The sequence below is a fragment of the Stegostoma tigrinum genome, chromosome 44 (assembly GCF_030684315.1).
Source record: "Stegostoma tigrinum isolate sSteTig4 chromosome 44, sSteTig4.hap1, whole genome shotgun sequence".
NCBI lineage: Eukaryota > Metazoa > Chordata > Chondrichthyes > Orectolobiformes > Stegostomatidae > Stegostoma > Stegostoma tigrinum.
The window spans coordinates 13,708,622-13,715,015 of record NC_081397.1 but is presented as its reverse complement, the minus strand read 5'-3'; positions in this window follow the sequence as shown (position 1 = coordinate 13,715,015).

The window sequence follows — 6,394 nt, the reverse complement described above, 5'->3', positions numbered from 1 at the left end:
CAATGGAAGCATCTTCCCAACACCGACTTTGTCCAGGCCATTTAGTATTCTGAAAATTTCAATTAGATCCCACCTTATCCTTCTCATCTCCAATGAGTACAGTCCCAGAGTCCTCAAATGTTCCTCATATGTTCAGCTTTCCATTCCTGGGACCATTCTTGTGAACCTCCTCTGAACCCAGCTCCAAGGCCAGTACATCCTTCCTGAGATATGGAGCCCAAAACCGCACACAATAATCCAAATGTGGCCTGACCAGAGCCTTACACAAGCCTCAGTAGAACATTCCTGTTTTTATATTCAAGCCCTCTCAAAATAAATGCCAACACTGCATTTGTCTTCCTGACTACTGATTCAACCTACAAGTTTACTGTGAGACAATCTTGGACTAGAACTCCTGAGTCTCTTTGCACTTCAGACTTCTGAATTTTCTCTCCAATTAGAAAATAGTCGATGCTTTTATTCTTCTTACCAAATTGCATGATCTCACTTGAGAACCTGTAATGCTAACTCTATTTCTCTCGATCTGTCTTTGCTCAGATGCTGTGGGGCCTGATGAGTTTCTCCAGGAATTTCTGTTTTTTGTTTCAGATGTTTTGCATTCACAGTTCTCAATTTGATGTTATGAGACTGTCAATTCAAGGAGAGATCAGTCAGACAGATGTATGTTCATAGTTGGAACTCATTTTTCAAAGTTGTGTTCTTTTTAAAGCTCCATTTTTCCATTCGGAGAATAATGGGTTGTACACGTTATCCCCAATACAATTCCTGGAAGTTATACAAAATGCTTCTGTAGAGACCAAACCAAAGCACTCATTCATAACAGTCGTACAATTTCTGATTAACAAAACCCATCGCACTAAAATGCTCCAAACATACAATGCACTCCAGGCAAATTTACATTGGGTGCTCAGGATTACTCTTTAAATCCCCATGCTGTATCATTCCAATTAACTGGGCTTTGAAGATAAAGACACAAGCAACAAGTGAAACCTGCATACAATTCAGAAATGTACAATAAACTGAAGGGGAATGGGATTCTGAATGAAGCAACACATTTCAATGATAATCATATTCCCATAGGTGTGTGATACAATGCTGGCACTGATGGCTGTAATAACTCATGAAGAAGAACTGGAAAGGGACCATTATTTGTTGTCAAAAACCAAAATAGAACCACTACTTGTGGTTTACATGGGCTCGTTGCAGCCCGGGGTGGCCAGTTCCTCAAATCCATACCTGAGTTTATAAAGGGCTAAGATGATTAATTCCAAGTGGGCGAGTCAAGGTGTGTTACTGGATGAACTCAATCAATGATCTCCATGAGGAGCCCATTAGGTTAATAATCCAGACTCCTACCTATCATTCTGGAGAACTGAGTTCGCATTCTGCCCATGACAAATGGTGGAATTTCACATTCTCGAATAGCTACTGTGTGGAAACAGGCCCCTCGGCCCAACAAGTCAACACTGACCCTTGGAGCATCCCACCCAGGGCATCCCCTTATAAAATACTTGAGATACACATCCCTGAACATTATGGGTAATTTTTCAATGCCAATCCACCCATCCTGCACATCTTTGGACTGTGGGAGGAAATCGGAGCACGGAGGAAACTCATGTAGACATGGGGAGAATGTGCAAACTCCATACAGACAGTCGTCCGAGGAATTCTTTTTTTAAATTTCACAACTAAGCTGTTTAATTTATTTGTAATGTATGCAAAAGGCTGCCCTCTAGGTTCTGGAGGCTTAATTGTAGAACTGCACACACCACAGTTGAAAACCAAACATAAAATCTTACTTTAAACATCAGAACAGCCCTACCAAGAAGAATTTGATTTCAACTGAAAAAGAAGTCAATTATTTAAAGTCTCATGATGATGATATTCGTTATTGGGGAGTGAGAGAAACAAATCATCTGGCTCAGTTTCACCCTATTCAGTAGGAAATCTTCTGTCTAAAACTTGTCTGGCTTACATATCCCTCAAGGCATGGAATGATTATGAATTTTGTACTGAACCTGTTCAGAGATTACACAACTCTAGAGCACATGGAGCTTGAACTCAGGTCTCCTGGCTCTGAGGTAGGGACATTAACACTGTTTCATAAGAAGCCACTTTATGTTTCATTCTTGACTCTGCATTTGGGGATGGGCAGGAAATTCTGCCCCAGCCAGTCAGACCCAGAACCCACATGTGCTTTTTCTTTAAAAAAAGAAGACGCGGTCCGGAATAGTTGAGCAGGACGTAAAGTAAATGGTAATATTTTTTATTTGGCAGCTGGAGAGTAGCTTCAAATTGGTCTCCAACATACACAAACACCAGTGAGTACATGAGTACAATTAGTCCATTGTCGATTCTGAACTTCGGACACAGCTCACCACAACGTGGCATTTGTGTGCATACAAAAATCAAACATCTATTACTACTGAGGACCTGGTTTCCGTGAGACAAAAGTGAGATTTTTTGTCAAACAACATTCTTTCACAAGTGAATAAAATGGAACGGACTAATTTGGGACTTCATAAGCCAATAAAATGGGAACAGGAATAGACCATTCAGGCCCTTGAGCCTGCCCCACCAATCAATAGGATCTTGCCTGATCCGACATTCCTCACGTTCACTTTCCTGTCCTCTTGCTCACTTCATTGACTGATCAAGAATCTATTTATCTCGCACTTCAATGTACACAAGGTCTCTGCCCGCATAGCTCTCTGTGGCAAGGAGTTACAAAGAATCACAACTCTCTGAGAGAAGAAATTCCCCATTGTTTCAGTCTTAACTTGGTGTTCTTTTATGCTGAGACTGTGCCTCTGAGCTTTACCAGAACCACACCCTGACCAGTTAGTATTCTGTAAAACTGAAACGATATCTGCTATTTGAAGCCAATCAGCATTAGTGGCTTTATTCTCAATTGCAACACCTCTGCAAGCCATTATCCACTTGCTAAGCGATCAACACTCTCCTCTCCTACAGGGTAAACATTGTACCTCTTCTGAATTGCCCTCAGGAGTGCAGGAGGTTTGTATTAAAAATGTGTAAAGCTTATTCTGAAATTCTTTGACACATTGTTGCAAATAGAAGTTGAAGGTGTTAATACCTGGATTATTTTTACAAAGAAAGATCATAGAAAGATGGAAGATTGGAGCAGGATTAAATCATTCAACCCCTCGAGCCTGCTGTGCTATTCAAAAGGATAGTGGCTGATCATTGATGTCAATACCCTAATGCTGCCCCTCCCCCCATATCCCTCGGTCTCTTCAGCCACAAGAGCTATATCTGCCCACTTCTTGAAAGCATGTATTAATTTGACCTCAGCTACTTTTATCGCTTACAGTTAAATTCTGAGCCCTACGTCTGGACTTACCTGGTCATTGGGAACATCTTTTCTGCATCTACCATGCCCAGTCTTGTCGGAATTTTACTGGCTTCTATGACAGCCCTCCCATCTCATCTTCACCACAACTCCAGTGAACTCAGAACTGAGGAAGGCACACCAGACCCGAAATGTTAACGCTGCTTTTACCTTCACAAATGCTGCCAGACCTACTCAATCTCTCTTCTTCCATCAGACCTGCCATTCCAGAAATCCGTCTGGGAAATCTTCAGTACACTCCCTCCATAGCAAGAACATCCTTCCTCAGATAAGGAGAGCAAGGCTGTACTCAATCTCCCAGCTGTGGCCTCACCAACGCACTGCACAATTGCAGCAAGGCATCCTTGCTCCTGTACTCTAATCCTCTTGCTATGAAGGGCCATACACCTTTTAGTTTCTTTACTGTCTGCAGCATCTACAATACCCAACTGCAGCAATTGTGCATGAGGGAAAGGCAAGTCTGGTTTAACATTCACCTCTCTCAGTTTACAGTCATTCAGATAATAATCTGCCTTTCTATTTTTGCTGCCTAAAACTAACCAGAGCTTAAATAACCTGCTAGCAGGTACTTGGTGCAGATTATTTAATAAAGGGAAAGCTGGGTGTGTACAAATTCGAAAGATATAACAGAAACATGGTTCAGAGTGTAGGATTGAGGGAATCACTCACGCTTTAAATGTATTGACCTTCAAAAAACTGCCGTGAGCTCAAAAAATCTTTCTGTACTATATGATACAGTAATTTGTCTGTGTGCGTGCGTGTGTGTGTGTGCGCGTGTGGGAGCTATTTGTTTTTAGACTAATTCCAGGAAGGCCCAAGCAGACACAAGCAATTTTAAATGGGATACTTTGCAGTAAGAAGTGATGCATGAACAGTTTTGTTTTGTGCAGGTCCCTTGGGGATGAGGGACCATAATCTGACAACATTCTACATTCAGCTGAAGGGCCAAGTAATTGAACCAGATGCTAGAATCCTTGAATGCAAACCTGGCGGGGCACTGTCCCTCACAATGCTAGACATGAGCCTTGCCTTCCTACTATTGTGACAGGTTGAGGTTTCCCAGATATATGTTAAAATTCATATCCATATGGGTTTGTACTAATATCAGACTGTGCTTTGGGCTATCATCAGCCTGTGACACTTTCCAGTAGAGGAGAGCCATTTATTTGGATGGCATGCTCGTAAATGCGAAGACCGATAAAGCGCATTTAGAGAATGTGGACTTCGTGCTAAAGTATTTCTCCATGACAGGCATACACCTTAGGTGAGAAAAATGTTTCTTCCAGGCACCCCAAGTGATCTACCTGGGCTACAGAGTCAACAAGACTGGGCTACACCCATTGGAGGAGAAAGTGAGGATGATGAAAGGTGCCCAGGCTCTCATGTCTGTACAGGAGCTGAGGTCTTTCCTTAGGCGGTTACTTATTCAGGGAAGGTGAAACATAACCTGGCCCCCATCCTGGCACCCTTACACTTGCTATTGAGAAAGGGTCACCTTTGGAAATGGTCTCATAGCCAAGATGTAGCTTTAAGCGATTGAAGAAGCAGCTGTTCTCATTCAAGATGTCTGTACACTGCAATCCCAAATGAGATGTGGTGCTGACATGCAATGTCTCCCCTGTCGTAACTGGGATACTGTTGGTTCACTACTGACTCAGTGGAGATGAATACAAATAACATATGCTTTGCAGTCTTTGCTGACACTGAACAAAGTTATGCTCACACAGTGAAGGAAGATTTGGCAGCCATCTTGATGTTGGAAAGTTACACCAATACCTTTACAGTCATAAATTCATAATAGCAACAGGCAACAAGCCCCTGCCATGGCTACTCAAACAGGTCGGGGTTATGCTGCCCACAGCTTCAGCTCGAATTCAGTGGTGGGCTCTTATTCTGTGTGTGTACAATTTCATATCAGAAACCAGTTGGCAAATATGAATGCCTTGTGCTGCCTCCCACTGATTGATATTCCACCTCCAGCAACATCCAGGGGTTTCCTAAATGCAGATGTTGGTGAAACGTTATGTCTGGTGGCCAGGATTGGATGCTGAAATCGCAGTGTTTGTGGGGCAGTGGTCAGAGTGACTGAAAGGTTAAAAATCACTGCCAGCAGATACTCCATATTCATGGGGATGGCCGGATAAACCCTGGACTCAATTACACGTTGACTGCCCCGTTTCTTTCAAGGGCTGGATGTTTTTAATCCTTGTGGATGCCCATTCAGAATGGCTGGTCGTGCATAGAGTTCATTCATCAAACACAGAACAACAATTGAAAAGCTGTGAGTATCTTTTGTAACACAGAAACTCCCGGAGGTGTTTGTCGCAGGCACTAGGCCATCAATTCAAGCAAGGAATTTGAGTATTTCTGAAGTAACTCCACAGAAGCTGATCACCCTTCACTGAGTCTCCTGTTATTTTCACATGCACAGTACATTGAGTCTGACCAGCTAGGTCTGAGCCAGTCCCGAGAATGAAGAGAGCCTCTGGGACTCCTGTTTGTGTCTGCCAACCAGGGCCCCCTGATAGGAATTGGCAACCTGGGTCAATCAAGGCTCTCATTCTCAAAGAGATCCATCTGGTCCTTGTTCCAATCAGTGCAATTTCCTGAAGTCCAATGGCATTTGGCAGCTAAGGATGGCTCCGTACCATCCATCGTCCAATGACCTGGTAGGAACTGCACTTCAAACATTGTGGGAAAGCTTAAAAAAAATCCTACTGCTTCCCCTTGATCCCAAGCTGTCCCTGTTCCTGTTCGATTATAGTGCCACCCTTCATACTACTCCAGGGACAGCTCCAGCAGTGTTGCTACTCAGGAGAAACCACTACACCAGGTTAAACTGGATATTCCCAAACCTGAGGGAGAAGTTGAAACAGCATCAGGAACACTGCTGCTGGACACAAGGCTCCTCAAGGTGAGAGATGCAGTTTACTTCAGGGGATGAAGTTTGGTGTTGAATCCATGGGAATAGCGCTCCAGAGGTAAGTGGCCTGATCGATGTGAGGTTACATCCTGTGATGT